Below are 20,259 nucleotides of genomic sequence, written 5' to 3'. Positions count from 1 at the left end.
GTGATTTAAGCCTCTCACAGTCCATAGGTCTCCACAGTGGTACTTGTGATGATGCAAGGTGGCACTATTCGTTTCTGCGCTGATTACCGCCGCCCAAATAAGATAACCCGGAAGTACGTTTACCTCCTCCCACGTATTAATGATCCTCTGGGCTGCCTACAAGGAGCAGAACCCTTCCCTTCTCTTGATTTACGCTCTGGGTGTGGTAGGTCACCATGACAGCCAAATATCATCCGAAAACCGCATTTCTGTCCTCATGATGGTCTGTAGGAAATTAACTTCATGCTTTTTGGCCTGTGTAATGCTCCAGCTACTTTCGTGCACATGATGATCACTAAATTGCGCAGACTGATGTGGAAGTCTTGCTTGTGTTATCTGGCCGACATCGTGGTCTTTTAGCCTGACTTTGGGACTCATCTTCCGGGCTCAAGCACACGGAGGCCAGCGGTATTGGACTCGGTGCTGCACCTGCTCAGTGAAAATCTAGATTCGAAGAATATGTAGTTGCTTACGCCAGCCGCACCAAGTCGAAAGCTGAGTCGGAATGCTCCGTCACGGAAAAAGAGTGCTTGGCTATCATTGGGCTCTAGGCATGTTTCGAACTTACCTCTATGGCCGTCCTTTTGACGTGGTTACGGATCACCATGCTGGCCGCCACGGTGGCTCAGTGGTTATGGTGCTCGGCTACTGACCCGAAAGAGGCGGGTTCGATCCCGACCGCGGCGTTCGAATTTCGATGGAGGCGAAATGTACTGTGCTATGTCTGTAAACGTTAAAAGAACCCCAAGTGGTCGAAATTTCCGGATCCCTTCACTATGGCGTCACTCATAGCCCGGGTCGCTTTGCGACGTTAAACCCCGTAAAACCAAAACAAACCACCATGCTGTTTGTTGGCTTTCTTTATTAAAAGATCCCTTCTGCCAACTGGCTCTACGGGTTCTCCGATTACAAGAATAAAGCATACCCGTCGTCTACCGATCGGGCCGCAAGCATAAGGACGCCGATGCCTTGTCCCACTCTCCGCTACCGGACGAGAAGACACTGTACCATCGCTCACCATAAGCGACATGCCTCCAGAGCGGCATACCTCTCGTCTCGACTTTCTATCTGATCTGACTGCTGTTCCAACACAACGCGCCTTTCACCGCCAATCCACATATTTGGTCATTCACTATAGCCTCCTCTATCGGCGTGACTGCAACCCTTATGGACGCAAATGGCTTGCCATTCCACTTCTTCACTCACCAGCAATGGAGTCACGCTTGAGTATTCAAGTCTCAAACTCGAATCCGTCATAGATACTACTGGCGTTGTATGTGCAACTTCATCCTCAAGTACGTTCGCTCATGCCCAGCCTGCCAACGCCGTAAGCACCAGCCTCATCGCGCCGCTGGCTAGGTGCAGCCACTATCCTTTGTGCGCGTCACCCTTTCAAGCGCGTTGGAATTGATTTATATGACCCGTACACCGCTGCAGACAACCACTTGGTAAGTGTTACCATTGATCACCTGATCAGGTATGCTGTAACTGCTGCGCTCCCGGCTGCTACACCTCGTGATGTGGCGTCGTTTATTCTGCAGCGCTTCATTCTTCGCCAGGGTGCTCCTCGCGAACTCCTCAGTGACAGAGGACGCGGCTTCTTCCCTGATACCTTTACAGCTCTGCTCGCCGAGTGCAATATAATTAATCGGACTTGTACCGCCTACCTTCCACAAAAAAAATGGTCTAACCGAAACCTTTAATCGCCCCCTGGGTAACATGTTGGCCATGTACGTCGCTGCCAACCACACGAAGTGGCCCTCGTTCTAACCAATATAACGTACGCCTATACCATTGTCTTATTGTTTTTATGATGAGTACTAGCAGTCAGTTACCATTGTTTAATGATGTTGGTATTGTTTTATGATGAATACTAACAGTCAGTTAGCACTGTGTAATGTGTTCGTATTGTTTTATGATGAGTACTAACAGTCAGCATTGTGTAATGATGTTATTGTTTTATGATGAGTAGAAACAGTCAGTGAGCATTGTATAATCATGTCATTTATGCTCCTGTTATTATCCCTATTTATGTAATCCACCCCTCACACATTACTCCAACGCTTGGAGCCTGTGAGGCAACCTGAATAAATAAATAAACAATCCACCATAGGCTTTATCTCCGTTCTTGATTTTACTTTGCGGCCGGCATCCATCCGCTCCTATCGACAACGTTCTCCCCTACCGCCCTTCCGCATCTGAGTGTACGTCGCTGAAGCTGCGGAGCGGGCACAAAACTCCCGCCTGTTCGCAAGGTCGTTCACGACGACACTCATGGGCGCCACAAACACCGCCATGACGGAGATCAGCTAGAACCGGCCTTCCCAGCCGGTCCTCTCGTGCGACTGTGGATCCCCCACACTGGACCCAGCCTCTCCAAGAAACTTATCTCGAGACCCCATGGCCGCTATCGCGTACTGAAGCGCACATCTCCCGTTGACTACATTACTGAGCCACTCGCACCGTCTTTCGGTCTCTGCCGCCGTGGCCGTTCAACGCCTTAAGCCATGGTACGACCCGGTTGTAATGTCGGCACCATGAGTCGCCAGGATGGCTCCGTTTCTTCCCGAGGTCAATGTCAAGAAACACATGGCCATTAGCCCAGCCGCACTGCATCTCTCCGAACGAGACACTGCTAATCCCGACCGACGGCGGACCACCACTGCATCACCGCTTTTCCGTCGTCCTCAGCTTTGCCAAATAAACCACTGTTACAAAATAAACAAATAAATGAAGATAAGTTGTAAAAACGTCAACACAATAGCGATACGTTGCACGCTCAATGAACATACGTTCTAAGTTGCAGTGCACAATTCATCCTGCTTTCTTCTCGTGTGCGCGCATGACGTCATTCATGATTGACCTCCAAGCCCAGACTCAAAGGCGACGTAGAAAAATCGCTGGCTTATTCGTGGGACTATCATTTTGAATTGTCTTGCTAATAGATTGCTAGAAGTGTGAGTTTTTCCTATCATTGCAAGCACATTCTAACGCTTCCTCTGGCATTGGTAAAGCAAGAAGAAAGGAAAGTTGATCTACTAGTACATCAATTCTAGGGAAAACAGAGCAGCAATAAATGAAAGAGCAACAAAGACCTGACAGGTATTCTCGATTTACTCCTGTCTACTCACTCTGTCCTTGGCCGTTCGCTTTTGTAAAATCCTGATTGCCCGCTTTTAGCTCACAGAATACCAATTTTTTTTGACCGCTCAAAGTTGATAAGAACTGCCGCAGGAGAGGTTTACGTAGGATTAACAAGGACGCAATTTGTAGTGTACTAAACGCAGATAATCTGTTGCCGATGACGGTAATAAACTCGTGCTTTTTTTTTTAGTGATGTGCGTTCTCGATATGATAATGTTTTTTTAGCCTGCTTAGCTAGGTGCTTTGACATGAGAGCTAATTCTGCAGTCCTCTGTCATGGGACCCCTTCGTCGACTCTTCCGCGTAGGCAAACCCGTAATTTGGGAATATCTATTTAATTGGAAAGACAACATGAACACCTCGCAAGCTTATATAATTAAAGAAAACGCCATGCACAAATGACAAGCACTTTAAAGTAGAATATGTAGACTGATATGTCTGTTAATACATTTTCCTAGTGGCAATCACGGGTCCGTAAGCTGTTCAGTTGAGATAAGCTTTGTGTGTGTTTACTGACAGTGGCTATGCACACGTCCTGAATATCAGACAAACAGATCCTCCCATGGACGTCTAAAAAATATCCGAAATTTCAGATTAGGAGGGGGGCCTGGAATTTCGAATATTTTAATGCCCTAGCAGAAAACAGCTACACAGCTTGATTAGCCGGCTTAGGTGTTCGTAATTATTCGCAATTTGCATATTAAGTTTGTACATTAATCAAATTCAGTGTATGTTCTTCAAGCCTTCCATTAATTTCTTGTTTATAATTTGTTTCATGTGCATAGTTTAGACCAAAAATAGGGCCTTATTAGTGCTAACCTACCACCTCCCACATCCCCATCCATCTGGTGCCCCTTCGTACCCCTTCCAAAGTTCTGCGTATACCCTTGGTTTCCCAAGACAGGTTCGTGGGGGCCGCCACGGTGGCTCAGTGGTTATAGTGCTCGGCTGCTGACCCGAAAGACGCGAGTTCGATTCCGGCCGCGGTGGCCGAATTTCTTCGGAGGAGAAATTCTAGAGGCCCGTGTACTGTGCGATGTCAGTGCACGTTAAAGAACCCTAGGTGGTTGAAATTTACGCAGCCCTCCACTACGGCATCTCTCATAGCCTTAGTCGCTTTGGAACGTTAAACCCCATAAACCAAACCAAACCAACCAACAGGTACGTGGAGAGGATGGCCGTATTTTGTAGCGAGAGCTACACTACGCCAGCTCTTTGAGCCTTCATTGTGGCACTCCTTGAGCTCCGTGGCCTTGAGCCGGTTGGTAACGTGGAGCGGAGCAGCTGCTGCTGCCGGCGGCGCGGCGCGCCGTCGAAGCCGAGCAGCAACAGCTGTGCGCATGCGTCGTGTGTAGTGGCAGGGGGGGGGGGGAGTGTACAGGGGAGAGTTGTCGCAGCTGCATAAGTAGGCGATTTGGCGTAGCTTTAGAGTTACTTTAGGTTTAACCAGAGTTAAACCACAGCTAATTATTGGTATAGTAGTTTGCGCAAACGACGTTAACTCATCATTTAAGAAGAAAGTCCAGTTGATGGGCATGGCGGTCTTCAAGGACACAAAAACCATCGGTATGGTTTTCAACCAACCTGTGCACCTGACACAGAGCTTACATGTTACACATGTAGCGAAGGCTGTTATGATCGTACTTCTGGCCACAAGGGCCAGAGCAAGTGACAACCGAGAACTGTCTACAAAGCCGAAAACCTCGCGACGGCTGCAGACCGGATGCCCTATGCCTCAGAAAAAAAGGCTTCCCTCTATCGCACCTGCTGGCCACTTCGATGGGGTGCTGGAAGGTTGAGCCCTGCGCGACTGCAACGGACTCTCCCACGGGCTACCAAGGAGTACCGGAAAATGCTGCGGAGTCGAAGCCCAACTTATCCTCGACAACGACGCCAGTTGGCCGTCCCTGAAATATGCTTGCGCAGCTCTGCCAGCATAGTTGCCCATCTCGAGAAGATCCAGGGGTCGGCGGGGTCCAGTCATCATGTTTTGACATCGGCATTTGTCTCCAAAGGGAAAGCTGAGATGGCGTGCCCTTCCGCGTAGCCTTGCCCGTGCACTGATTAAAAACACCTGTTACCACCTGGAAATTGTGGGGACGCCACTCGTGGAGATTCCTTTGTCTGCACGATGCAGATTGCCCCTCCTCTCAAGCTCAACACGTGATGGGGTGCGTTCCCTCGGGATGGAGTGCGTGATGATCTTCCACAGTGAGCATGGACACGCCTTCCTTGGCAAACCCGGCCTCCATCTGGGAATTTTAGGAAAGAAAACCCCTACAAAGATCGGTGCACAAGCCGGTCAAGGGGTCGCTCTCATCAAGTAGCTTCCTTTCATCGAGACTCTTAGACTGAGAAGTACTCCCAGTTGCTGTACGTATACATAATGTTAATAGATGTATAAAGCTTTCCTTGCCTTCCTCGTAACCCAGTCTCCTATCATCCTCGTCCCATCACCGGTCCGGCCATGCTACCCGAGTCACTACAATTGGTGACAGTGGTGGGATCATCTGCATGGTGTCCTGGCTCCGGTTTTGGTTAGTACATTACCTTCTCTCCTTGAGTATGGCCAGGCTTAGCATTTGCGCTGCTCTCCCTCGTAGTGTGCATTGGTTGTAGTTGCCCGTTCGGATTTGAACCTTGCTTTGCACCAACATCCTTGAGAGACTAGCGATCACATTGCTAGGGAGCACTTAAGGGCAGTCATGGACTGGCGAAAGCTGCGTAAGATGGAACTGATCGCATTATGTGTACAATGCCAGGTTCATCATATATGCCGATGATACTAGCATTTTTTTCTCCGGGAGTAACATTCATGACCTCATACAAATGTGCAACACGACAATGATCACTCTGGAAAGATGGTCCCAATCAAACTATATGCGCGTGAATGAACAAAAGACTAAAGCTGTAATATTTCGACCAAGAAACAAACCGATCCCCCCACAGGATAGTATTAACTTTAACTCTAGAGAAATAGAAATTGTTGATCACTTCAAATGCCTAGGTGTAGAATTTTCTTCGCACATGTCTTGGGAAGATCACGCAAATCATGTTGTCCGGCAGTTAGCCAGGGTAACAGGCACGATTGGCTGCATTAGATACATTCTTCCTAAATCAATTAAACTACTTCTATATAACACACTGTTCTGTGCCCACATTAACTACTGCCAGCTTGTATGGGGCACTGCAACGTATTCCTCATTAGAAAAAATTCATGTTCTGCAAAAAAAGTTTCTTCGCTACGTCTTTAATGCGGACTATGGAGCACCCAGCAAAGCGTTCTTTCGTGAAACTGGCACAATCAAAATCTTTGATTTATATCAATATCGACTGAGTGTTCGTTTTAAACTAGAAACCAAAAATAACATAAGTCATATTCGACGTCTGGCAAATCTGAAAGAAAAAGAAGCGAGTTACCCTTTTAGAGAGCCTGAAGCCTGGTTGGTGCCTACACCACGCATAAATACTGGTAAACAGCGCCTGCAATATACACTTCCTTCTCTTCTAAACGCATACAAATCTACCAATTTTAACTTGTTTACCTGTACTCATCGTGAGCTGCGTTGCTTATACATAGACTGTGTTACAAAATGATTTTTCTCCTTTAAAGTGCACTAAGTGGTGTTTTTTGTTTTCTTTAATTTGCATTGTCTGATTCATTGTGCTTTTGTTGTACTGCTAAAAGATACTTAACTTATGCAATGATGTTTGGATGACCATGTAAATTGCACACATGTACAAACTAGAGGTAAGATTTTTCTTGATGTTAATAATGTGTTTTTCTCTGAATTGTTCTGTTTTGTTTTTGTTATTTTTTTTTCTCGTCGCCTGTCACTGCTGCCCGGTATAGGGGGCTGCGGCTCAGTCAAGCTGTCTATGACAGCTTTTTCTGCAGCTCCTCTGTCACTTTTTTTTTTGAGGCAGAAATAAAAGTATTATTATTATTATATAATAAGGGACTGCTTGTAGTAAAACAGTGAAGAAGCAGCAGGTTGTCAGTGCGATAGGGGATCTCGGTTTTGAGGACGAGGAGATAGCAGTGCAATAGGAGGAAATAAGTAGAAAAGAGGAGTTGGAGGAACTAAAGAGGAAAGATGGAGAGGAGCTAGAAATGGAGCAACTGGAGGTGAAGCTCAGGCAGAAACAGCGAAAGCGCGCGCGGCCTCTGCTGTGAGTAGCCAGTCATCGCAGCCGTCTAAAATGAAAGACCTTCTGTCACCTTTCAGAATGGGCGAAGATGTCAGGTTATTCATTTTGAACATTCACCCCGCGTGCGAAAACCGTAACTTTATTCGCAAAGCCTGGCCTCAACCCCTATTGACGGTTCTTTCATGTGAGGCTGCTGACGTGCTTGCTTGGCTAACAAAGGCGGAGGCGGATGATTACGATAAAGCGACGACCACCTTGCTGGAAAAGTAACGTCTGTCGGCCGACGCCTTCCGTCGATGGTTCAGAGCCACGGGGAAGCGGCCCTTTTAGTCATTCTGAGATTTTTCCTGCTGTCTTAAGGCAAATCTGATAGAATGGCTCAAGGCCGAGGAGGTTTATGACGACCGCGACAAAGTTGTAGAACAAATCTGTCTACAACAATTTTACAACTGTTTAAATGAGGATACGCGGCTCTGGGTGCAAGACAGGCCCGAAAAGAAAAGCTTAGAGCTCGCCGCCGGGCTTGCTGAAAAAATCCAGGTAAGACGCGAAACAGAAAAAGAAAGCTTGCGGGAAACAACAGAGTCCTACGGGGAGTTCGGGAACCGCCCCATGCTAAACGAGAACATAGCGGCACCGCCGAGGGTAGAGAAAGGGGTAAATGAGGTGGGCCGCGAAAAAGGCTCCGTCGGTAGAAATGGCGCAGACAAAAAACAAAATAGAAGGATCGTGCTAAAGACTTCGACGCGATGAAACTGACAGTCTGTTTCCGCTGTAGCGAGCCTGGGCCTATCGCGAGTGGCTGTTGAAGGTCTAGGCTGGTTTTTCGCTGAATACCCTCGACGAGGAAAATATGCACCTACTAGAGCCGTACATGCTCGAAATGACAGTGAATGGGCAAAGGTGTAGCGTCCTGCGCGACTCCGCCGCCACAAAGAATGTAATTCACCCTGCGCTCGTTTCACCGCAAGATTTCACTGGCGAGAGCGCTCGGATCAGGCAGGTGACGCAGGAGGGCAGTGTGTCTGCCTGCCGCGTGCGTCACCATTGAGGGCCCGTCTGGGGCGCTGCATGCCGAAGCGGCGTTTTCAGTGACTTTGCCGGAGCAGTGCCCCTACCTTAAACCGCTCTGAGGACGAGCTAAAGAAGAGGTGCTTGAGCGACGGCGACCAGTCCATGCATGCGCTGACGCGTTCCAAAGCCCGCGAGATAGTGGTCCTGTTGAGTCCTGAGGGACTTGAAAAGGATGCAACCGCCGAAGAAAATGCCGCAGTAGATGCAGGGACCAAGGCTCTCGCGGATGAGCTGCCTGCCGCGTCACCGAGTTAGGACAATGAAGAATTAGAAATTTCTCTAGTGCCCCCCTTATTGGATTCTTTCTAGAGCTGCTTAAAGTACACCGGGATACCATCACAGGTGAACAGGCAAACTACGCGACTGTCCAAGATATGAGTGATCATGTCGGAGTGAGGTTGGCGAAAAAACGTCGTTCTGAAACGGCGAGCAGGAGTACTGTGTCACCAGTACAGACACCAAAGCCGTGCATCACGATCAGCTAGTCGTGCCACAAAATCTCGGGCTAGCTTGCTAAAGCTGTGTCTGTGAAGCGGCTGGTCCGCCCATCGCGGCATCAAAAAAAAAAAATCAAATAAAGGCCCGGCTTTGAAGGGAATTTTACTGGCCAGGGTGTTTTAAAGATTTTCAGAAATTTGTGCACAAGTATGACACGTATCTAAAATCCCAGCATAAAAATAAGGCACCTCTAAAACTTGTGCTCATTATCAATGAACCACTCCAGCGCCTTGTGGTCGATGATGTAGGGCCGCTACCTGCAACTGCATGCGGCTATCGCTACATCCTAACAATCATCTGCCCCGCAACAAAATTTCCCGAGGTATTTCTCCTGAAGGAGATGAACTCTGTGGAAATTGTTGACGGGCTGTTGCAGGTATTTTCTGAGGTCGGTTTCCCCTCCGAGTTGCAGAGCGACCAAGATAGCGTGTTCATGAGCATACTCACCGCCACTTTTTGAGAGAAATGCGAGATTCGCATTAATCACAGCCCTATCAGCACCCTCAAAGTAAAAGCAAGAAAACTTGGGTTGGGCCTAGTTGGTACATGATGTTGTGAAGGTATAGGATGCACAATCAAAGGACGAACCACGAAGAAAGACACACACACAAGCGCACTAACAACTGTTTATTTCTTCCTTGGAACGCTTACTTATACACCTGACCACGCATGCTCAAATGCAATCTTTAACCACAATAGTCATGCCAAGGGCTCTTAACGCAGACGCGAACGCAAACCGTTGATTTCGGCTACGTACAGAGTCACGGACGTGTCACCGATACAGTCTACAGCGTTTTCCTTTATGTGGAAAGCTTCCAAAGCCAGCCGCGCTTGTTCATTTTTGCTTTTTCCCAATATCACGGTCTCGTCAAGTCGCGGTGCGCAATTGCGGCAAGAACTAAGATGGGACACAAGGTGTGCCCCTTTGTCTGTGTTGTTCCTAACTTTATTCGCATGCTCCCTGAGTCGCTCGTTTATGCACCGCCCTGTCAGTGCCACAGCGCGAGCTTTTGTATGCGGTGAAATCATGCATTGAGGAAAATGGTGAGCTCAGTTTCCAGAACGCTACGGGACTTTCTGTGAGGAACTTTTTAAATCTCTTTAGAATATTATCTTAAGGTCACTTTTAATGTTTTTAATGACCAGCCATTTTTGCAGCGCAACAGCATTTGCATCGGGTGCTGTGTTGCTCCAGTTCTCTGTGAAATTTTTTTATCGAGTATTGACAAGTCTTTAGACGATGTTTTTAGCAAGGGAAAGGTTTTAAAAGTGTTTAGGTACGTTGACAATTTTTTAGTGTTTTTAGCGCGTGACTATTCCAGCCAGGATGCGATTGATGAAGTTTTAGAAGTTTTAAGCAACACGGACAAGGTCTTGGTTTTACACATAAGTTTCCCCACAGGAGTGTTCTGCAGTTCCTGGACCTCTAACTAGAGTTCTGCGTGCGGCATGTATGTTGGTCTTACCAACCTCGTGCAAAAAAGGAACTTTTGCCGTACAAATCAGAGCATTCCAAAACTGTGAAAATAGGCATTGCTTCCCTTTGCATGGAATCGGCTCTGAAAAAGTCGTGTGTGCATCAATTGCAGGCAAGTTTTGACAATCAGGTCCGCCGGCTTTCGGCAGCAGGTTTCCCTATGTCGCTCTTGACGGCGGTTGCCGAGGCCCTGATACGAAAGATGAAGACCGGTACGCCAAGTATGAGAGGGACGAGTGAACGCGAAGCGTTCAGGCCTGTGGTGGTGCCATATCTGCATAAGGTGTCTCATCACCTCAAGAGAGTTGCAGGCAGGCATGGTGTCCCTCTGGCGTTTTCTGCGCCGAATAAACTGGCGAAGCTGTTCGCCCGAACGTGCGGTGATAGAAGGAGTGGATGCCTAATCAGGCACGGGACTACCTACATCCCTTGCGCCACCGGGGTGGTATACTCCTTCCCTCTTTCATGTGGTAAGACCTACATTGGGCAGACAGGACGGTGCATAAACGAGCAACGCAGGGAGCATGCGAATAAAGTTAGGAACAACACAGACAAAGGGGCACACCTTGTGTCCCATCTTAGTTCTTGCCGCCATTGCGCACCGCGACTTGACGGGACCGTGACACTGGGAAAAAGCAAAAATGAACAAGCGCGGCTGGCTTTGGAAGCTTTCCACATAAAGGAAAAACGCTGTAGACTGTATCAGTGACACGTCCGTGGCTCTGTACGTAGCCGCAATCAACTTTTTGCGTTCGCGTCTGCGTTAACAGCCCTTGGCATGACTATTGTGGTTATTTTCACCGGAACAGCGCGCACTAAGACACGGACAAGAAGGGAGACACGACACACACGAGCGCTGACTTTCAACTAGTGTTTATTGTTTAGAACGAGGCATATATACACAGTTCCAACAACACAAGGAAAACAACCATCCATTCATAGATTCATAGTCAATTCATGCATGTCACACTGAACAAGGACGATAACAACATTATCATTTTCCCTTCACTAAAAATGCCAATTCTTTTGAACTGATCGATAAAGAGGGGCTAATGACGCATGCGTCTTTAGACCAGGCGATGTGCGCTGCTTCGATTATTTCGCGTGTTAATTGGTCACTGTGTTTACTTAAAATTCGTGTGCTAGTGAAGTCAGGGTGGCAAGTTTTCTTTTCACAGTCTCTACAATGAATCCCGAGATGCCCTTTTACTGTGTTATGCACGTTATTATTGTGCTCCTTCAGGCGTTCATTGAGGCATCTCCCCGTCTGACCCACATACAGCTTGCCGCATGACAAGGGAATTGCATACACTACACCTTCTTCACATGACACGAATCGATTTTCATGCTTGATGTCGCAATCTCTGGGAACGAAATTTGTTAAAACAGATGCTTGGGCAAGTTGGTAACTCATTTTCACCGGAACAGCGCGCACTAAGACACGGACAAGAAGGGAGACACGACACACACGAGCGCTGACTTTCAACTAGTGTTTATTGTTTGGAACGAGGCATATATACACAGTTCCAACAACACAAGGAAAACAACCATCCATTGTGGTTAAAGATTGCATTTGAGCATGCGTGGCCAGGTGTATAAGTAAGCGTTCCAAGGAAGAAATAAACAGTTGTTAGTGCGCTTGCGTGTGTGTCTGTGTCTTTCTTCGTGGTTCGTCCTTTCATTGCGCATCCTATACCTTCACAACATCAAAGTAACACAGTCGAGACGTGGCATTCTGTACTGTAAAGTGTCCTCAGGGCCCAGTGCTACGAGTACCGCAGAGACTGGGAAGAGTGTTTGCCAGCCATCATGTTCGCGCTTCGCTCAGTATCGCATGAAGCCACCGGGTTTAGTCCATGTGAACTGCTTTACAGTCGGTCGCTAAGGTTGCTCATTCGCATGCTCCGCGAAATGTGCGAGGGCGGGGGACTAGACTTCCATCGTCCACGAGTATGTAATCAGCTACTCGAACGGCTTGAGTAGTGCAAAGAGCTAGTTGAGGCTAATATGTAGTCGGCCCAGCGAAAAGCAAAACTCTACTACGACCGCAGCGCACGGCAGCGTTAGTTTCCGGCAGGAGATAAGTAATGCTGCTGGCAGCGTCGAAAGCAAAGAAGCTGGAAGTGCAATGGCAAGGCCCCGCGGAGGTTGTGGAAAAAAGTTCGATAACCAACCACGCGGTAAAAATGTGGGGTAGAAGAAAAAAATGTCAACATTTACTATTGCAATCTCGTGAAGCCCTACCGACAAGGCGAAGCGATCGTCCAGCTTGCATTAAATGCCCCTGACGAGGTACGGACAGATTTTTTATCTCCCTCTGTTGTATCTCTGTTTTGTATCTCTCTAGGATACGTTGCGATGCAGTTCTCACCGAGCCACCAAACGGGGACCTCCAGCGGCTATTTTTAGAGTTCGAGGACACTTTCTCGGCAAGGCCGGGAAAGACGCTCCTAGTGGAGCACGATATCCAAGTGACTACCGAAGGGTCTATTCGCTCCCGAGCGTATCACGTCTCGCTCAGACAGAGAGAGATCCTCAGTGCCGAGATTCGTTGCATGCTTTATCTCGGTGTCATTTTGCCAGCGGGAAGCGAATACACGTCCCCTGTCGTGCTGTAAAAGTGCCCGGAAAAGAGTTTCGGCCCTTCATTGATTACCGAATGTTAAATGCGGTCACACGACGCGAACTTTACCCCATTCCTAATTTGGAAGAGCGGGTGGAAACTGCCAGTAGGGCCCAGTACGTCTCGACTTTCGACCTAACCCGCGGCTACTGCCAGGTTCCCCTGACCGAAAGGCCAAGCCGCTAAGCGGCCTTTATCTCACCCCTCGGCACTTTTAGACCGCTCGTAATGAGCTACGGGTTCAAGAGCGCACCGTTCTGCTTTTCTCAGTTGATCGCTAGAGTGTTGGCAGGTGCGGAATCATACCCGCTTTCCTACCTGGACGACATTGCAGTATTTTCTGACACCTGGGAGGTTCACTGGGTTAATTGTCCGCGCAGAAAAGTGCCGGCTTGGGTATGCCGAGCTTTAGTAGCTTGCTCACATTATCAGCAGGGGCTACCGCCGGCCGCTGGACGCCAAGGTCGCTACCATATGCGTTTGTCCTAGGGCATCCACTAAGACTGACATAAGCGCCTTTCTAGGCTTGGCTGGCTATTATCAGCACTATATTCAAGGCTATTCGGAGATGGCGAGTCCACTTACGGACAGCTTGAGGAACACAGAGCCGATAAAAGTGAATTGGAACAAGAAGAAACAAGCTTATATTGCGTTAAAGTGAGCGCTGACCAGCCGGCCCGTACTCGAAGGTCCATCCTACTACCGCACCTTCATTACTCAGTGCGACGCGAGTGAACGGTTCGTGGGGGCGGTTCCGAGCCGGCATGACGACAACGGAGAGGTACACCCCGTGCTCTTCGTGAGCAGAAAACTCACGACCCGTGAAGCGCACAGTGTCTCGGAGGTGGAGTGCGTATGTTTAGTGTGGACTGCTCCACAACTGCAGTGCTACTGAGGAGGCTCATGATTCATGATCGAGACCAATCACCGACCATTGTCATGGCTCCGCAACATCTCTCCAAAAAAATTGACGGTTCCTGCGCTGCAGTCTCGCCCTACAGAAGCATAATTTTGATGTGCTCTATCGAAAGGGAAAGGAAAATGGGAATGGTGATGGCTTCTGAAGAGGTTTTGTCCTCTTGATAGCGCGGATATTTCAAACGCTCTCTAGGCGTAACTCCCATTCTGAAGGGGGTCAATTCTCTGTGAAAAAAACTTTTTAATGACAGCATTTGATGTTCGAAGTTTTGTAAGGAATAGTGTAGTGTAGGTAATGTATCTTGTGTGTTATGCACAGTTGAGCGTTCGAGGTTATGCTATGTATAATTGTACTGTACTCCCAGCTCATCTAGCGGCCGTCCGTCTGTGGATCGCAACGGCAGCTGTAGTGTCTTCCAACCTCAAACCTGATTCAAAATTGAAAGATGCGGTGCCAATGAATCGCCCGCATATGTTACGTCCGCAGCTCACCTTCTTCGAAAAACCAAGCAGGTCATGTTCGCCAAAGCGTACGTACTAGAAAGGAACTAGTTTAAACCAGTAGTGGTTCCGTATATCCACAAGGTTGCCCATCATGTGAAGAAGGTGGCAAGCCGACACGGCGTTCCTGTGGTGTTCTCCGCACCGAAGAAACTTGCCCACCTTTGCTCACGCATTTCGTGCACGGAAAAGAAGAGTGGCTGCAGGAAGAAGCACTCAAAGAAGTATGTCGACTGCTGTTCCGGTGTCGTTTACGAGATACCTTTGACCTGCGGTAGGGCTTACATAGGCCAGACTGGGCGGTGTGTCAATGACCGGGCGGGGGAACATTTGCGGGCATTAAGGGGTGGAGGGACACATTTGGCTGACCATTGTGCGAACTGCAGAGCGTGCGAGCCGCGGCTGAAGGAGATAAAGATTCTTGGCAGGAGCGGTGATAAGACGGCACGTGAGTTATTAGAAGCATTTCACATCAGGAAGAGGGGGCATGACTGTGTGAGTGATACATCAGTTAATCTTTTGCAGGCAGAATACAGATACCTTGAGCACGCATTGTGATATGACGATCTGTTTCTTTACTGCGCATGTCTCGTTTTATGTATATATTTTCGCTCTCTTACCTGCGAATAAATCAGATGAAGTTAGCGCCTGTCCTGTGTGTATCTCCTCTTGTGTGCGTTTTTCGTGTGCGCTTAAATTTCATTTCATTTATAAAGAAGAGTCTAGTTTTTATTAACACCCATATTTCAAATGAAATTTTTTTACTGATAGATTTGGTGTGTAGATGAAATTTTAGATGACAGTCAAGCGTGATGCCGAGAAATGTAACTGATTCGGAGGCAGTGATAATATGATGTCCCAGATAAATGGCTGGGCTCGGGATGACATGCTTTTGATGAGAGCGGAATATCATGAAAGTGGTTTTTGTAGGATTAAGTTGTAAGTTATTTTCACACCATAAAACAATATTCTGTAAGTCCATGTTTAGTTTGTTTATTAGGCTTGTGAAATTGCTATCCTGAGTGAATAATGTCGTATCATCCGCGTAAAGTATACATTTATTTATTTATTTTTATTTATTTATTTATTTTTACATACTGCAGCGCAATTTGTATGCGCTATGGCAGGAGTGGGAAAAACACAAAATGCAAGGAAACAAAATGCAGCAAAATGTACAAAGTGAGAAATACAAAAAGTTAAAATCACAAATGAAATATCAAACAATAAAGGAACTGTTAACAACAGGGTAAGAATACACAGCTATTATGCGTCTTCAAGGGCAGTTACAAAGTTTTGAAATGGATGAGAACGAATGGACCCAGGTAAAGAATTCCAGGCTTCTATTGAACGGGGAAAAAAACTGAATTTGAAAAAATTAGCATGCGCAAATTACGGTATCAAATTAAGCTCGTGATGACTTCTTGTAGATGATAATGGTGCAAAGTTAATGTAGTGGTTAGCTGAGAGCCTTACTGAGGAATTGACAACCCAATTTAAGAATTTTAATGATTCAGTGTGGCGACGGGCAGACAGCGTGGTTAAATTCAATGAGAGAAGTGTAGAAGAGGGTGAGAAATCGCGATCATAACGATGACATATAAAACGCACAGCTTTCTTTTGGACTGCTTCTAAGATGTTAATTTCTTAATGTTAATAATCTTGTGTTAATTAAGGACAAAGGTAAGTCATTGATGAAAATGAGAAAAGGAAGCGGACCTAAAATGGAGCCTTGCGGCAGTCCTAAATTAATAGTTAAAGAGGAAGACAATGTTTCTTGTAGCTGGACAACTTGTATACGGTTATCAGAGAAGCCAACAGCCACAGAAACCAAGGGGCACAGGGGATTTTATAATTTATTTATTTATTTTGCGGTGTTGATTAGTTTAGAATATTACTGAATATGTTATCGCTTAAAGCTAATTGATTAGAAAAGCAGAAGAAAAAACAACCACATGCCGCCGGTGGGATCCGAAACCACGACCTCCGAATTACGCGTCCGGTGCGTCCGGAGCACCGGACGCATAATTCGGAGGTCGTGGGTTCGGATCGCACCGGAGGCATGTGGTTGTTTTTTCTTCTGCTTTTCTAATCAATTAGCTTTAAGCGATAACATATTCAGTAATATTCTAAACTAATCAACACCGCAAAATAAATAAATAAATTATAAAATCCCCTGTGCCCCTTGGTTTCTGTGGCTGTTGGCTTCTCTCATATTTATAACGAGCCCCTCAATCCCCTTACCTTGTTTGCTTAATTGTATACGGTTAGTGAGATAACTGCGTAAAAGAGCTAAAGCAGGCCCACAGATGCCTAGAGATTCTAATTTAGTGTACAGTATAGTGTGATTAATTGTGTCAAATGCTTTGGTGAAATCTAAGAAAACAGCACCGGTAAACAACCCATTATCAATATATTGCTTAATACTGTCTCTGAATTCGATTAAAGCTAGTTCTGTGGAGTAATTAGGCCGGAATCCAAATTGCTGATTTGCTAACAGCTGGAATTTAATGAGGTAGTTCATTATGCGATTAACAATTAACTTTTCTATTACTTTACTAAAGAAAGGGAATATAGTTATTGGACAGTAGTTACTTAGGCATTCTTTGTCGCCTTTCTTGAATATCGGCTTCACCTTACCTTTTTTAAGTTCAGTTGGAAAAACACCAGTCCTAAATACTAAATTAATAATGTGACTAAGAACATTAGACAGCTCACGACCCACCAGCTTTACTTTGAAAGAAGGAATTTCATCGATCCCAGGAGCGGTATTTTTTAGGCTAGAAATTATTTGGAAGACTTCGTCTGGTGAAGTAGGGCGCAAGTAAAAAGAGTGAGGGCATCGACGAGGGCCACAGTAACTACTTGGAGGCGGGGAACCGCGGCGCGAGAAGAAGGAATTAAATGCATTAGCAATGTCAGTTTGGTCAGTTAAAGTACACTCACCGTCAGAGACTTTCGTTATGCTCGTTTTGTTTTCAGCTATATTCAGAAATTCCTTAATTGTTACCCAATTCTTACGAGTGTCATTTCCATTTCTAAGTATTTCATTTTGGTAGTAATCTTGTTTGGAGCGTTTAAGTGCTGCGGAGAGAGCATCCGAGTATTTTTGATAGCGCTGTTTTAGGTGCACGTTAAATGGTTGCTTTCTAACCTTTTTGAAAAGGTCATTTTTTTATTTATACAGCTTAGAAGGCTTTTGGTTATCCATGGATTCCGGGGAACTGAATACCAATGAGTGATGGGAGTTACTGATGTGCATGAGCTAATTATTTCTTTGAGCTTCGCAGAAAATTTACTGAACGCTTTATTGGCGCATGTTTCTTGTAGTATGCTATCCCAGTTAGTCTCAGCCACTATCGCAACAAACCGGTTTCTATCAAATGTTTGCTTTTAGCGTTTTCTGGGGGGCGTGTTATTAGGGCATTCAATTAACAGGAAAGTGGGATAATGGTCCGTGATATCAAAGTTGATGACTCCTGCGATTTGAGGCGTAATGACATTAGATAATATATGATCAATGAGGGTGCTAGAGCCTCGATGAGCAATGCGCGTTGATGACGCCAATAGTGACTCCAAACCATGGCCGAGAAAGCAGTTTGTGTATACAGAACAAGAGCTGTCAGAAATGTCAGTTATGTCAATATTAATGTCACCTACGATTACAATGTTCTTGTTTTCACGATTTAGAATTTGGAGGATGACTTCTAGTTCATGGCAAAAGTGCTCATAAGACGCGGATGGTGAGCGATAGATACTACCAATGACAGTGTTTCTGTGTGGAGCAAAAATTGCTTTGTCAAATTCTAACCATACTGATTCGCACTTTTCTGTTTGAAACGCGATGTCGTGACGGCGTTTGTATGATATAGCGTTAGAAATAAAGATAGCAGATCCTCCGTGTCGATCAGCTAACCTGTGATAGTATTCATTGTGATAGCCAGGAAGAGCAAACAGCCTATCATCGTCGGATGACAGCCATGTCTCAGAAAGACAAATGATTGAAAAGGCGTGATCAAAGAGCGTTAAAAAATTTACTAAGTCATCGTAATGCCTTGGTAAGCTGCGAGAATTAAAATGAATAATAGACTTATGGGTATCAGCTGAATTAAGGAGGAGGCTTTTAAGGTGGTCTAGTGAGAAGTGCTTGATGATTATTGATATGTGGTGCTCCTTTTACGTGAAGACTGAAAGATAATCAACTCCAGAGATACGGTAGACGTCGCTATCCTTGGTCTCCCTTGCCTTGATACGGCCATTGTCTACCCACACAAACTCCCAGTTTTTTTCTTTTTTCAGAGACAGTGCTTTGCCAAGAAAACGTTTGTTCTCTGGGGTTAGGTGATCGTTCATGTAGATGGGCTTGTCATTGTTAGCATGGACCTTAAATCCGATGGAGCTCATGGAGATGCGTGCTTTTCTTGCTTTGGAAATGAATTCTGCCTTCTTGACGCGGGAAAAAAATCGTGCTGTGATGTTGGTGTCGGTTTTCGCAGGAACTCGATGCGCAACTTCCATGTCAGTGCTAGAAACTGAACAACCTATTTTCGAGCCAATTTCTTCCAGAATTGCGACGCAGCTCTCACCCTGAGTCGAAGGAACTCCCTTAACCTCAACGTTATTTATCCTGGAATATTGCTCCTGTTCAGACAATCGCTGTGATAACTGCTCATTGCAACGAGCAAGTTCCTTATTCTCTTTTCTTAAGTCAGCTTGCTTGATTTTCATTGCCTCGTAGAGTTCTTTGAACATAGTAAGGCTGTCTCGCAATTCGGACACTTCTTTTTTCAGCTCTTCAACATCTTTTGCCAATTCTGCATTGGTGGGCATCGTGACAGAGAAAGGACTGGTATGGGCAGCAGTGGTTGCGGCAAAAAAAGTACACGTGGAAATCGATGAAACTAACGAACCTGCGTGAGGAGTACAGAATGGTCAGGGCTTGTTCACTGCCGCAACCCCGGCTGCCAAATGGTCGATCTTGTGCGGTGTCGATCCTTATGTAGTAGTCGTTCTGGGGGGCGGGAGGGCACGTTGAACGTCGGTGGCGCTGTCGGCTGATTTGATTATCGGTGAAAGATGTCTTTTCTTGATGCTGTGTCACTGTGATCGTCACACGTGAGTGCTGCAGTGGACGGCTTCTTGAAAGGTGAAACGGACCTGCTTGAGGAGTACAGAATGGTCAGGGCTTGTTCACTGCCGCAACCCCGGCTGCAACCCGGATGTTGGGGATGATGCCCGCTAGCTCGTCGCGGTACTCGGCACGCCGAAGAACCGTAGGAAACGAGGCTCTTTGTTCGACGGCACGGTCACGGCAATTGGGGAACATAACGTCCGTCTCCCCGCGGCGGCGGCCGCGGCGTTCGACACGTGCAGACACTTCGGAAAGGGGGTCTGGTTTTGCATAAACTTCAGCCCCTTCATTTTGGTCCTGAACTCCGACCCATACAGTAGAATCATCTGTGCTGGCTGCTTCCAAGCCAGAGCCGCTGACGCCTATCTCAACACTGCCTCAGGATGGGAGTAAAAAAAGGGAGACATTCTAGCAGCATCGCTTGAGGCTTGTTCCTTATTTGCCTGGCAAGACTCGGTCGGGAGTAGGCGGTGCTCTTGCCTTGCCGGGGGGCGGGAGGAAGGGGTGAATTCTACAGATTTGATCTCTAATGCTCTGCCTGAGACCCTTGGCCTGCGGACATCGGCACATAGATCACCCAGTAAACGGGAGACCTGCCCACCTGATGCGGCCTCTTCAGAGGGAAGCGAGGAGCTGTAACCTCTTTCGAGACCTCAACCTGGCGTCTACCTCTACATGACAATTCCATTAATTCCTGAGGTTACC

The 20,259-nt window shown here is 46.7% G+C and overlaps 1 protein-coding gene across 1 annotated transcript in view; it reads right to left on the bottom strand.

Moving 5' to 3' along the window:
* Positions 1-20,259, bottom strand: part of LOC149334654 (galactosylceramide sulfotransferase-like) — a 123,622-nt gene that overhangs the window by 37,849 nt on the left and 65,514 nt on the right. The gene's annotated exons all lie outside the window — the stretch shown is intronic.

The sequence above is a fragment of the Amblyomma mixtum genome, chromosome 8, assembly GCF_055824585.1.
Source record: "Amblyomma mixtum isolate Tamu chromosome 8, ASM5582458v1, whole genome shotgun sequence".
Classification (NCBI taxonomy): domain Eukaryota; kingdom Metazoa; phylum Arthropoda; class Arachnida; order Ixodida; family Ixodidae; genus Amblyomma; species Amblyomma mixtum.
Note: the sequence above shows the minus strand (reverse complement) of the source record. Positions and strands in the feature narration are given on the sequence as shown.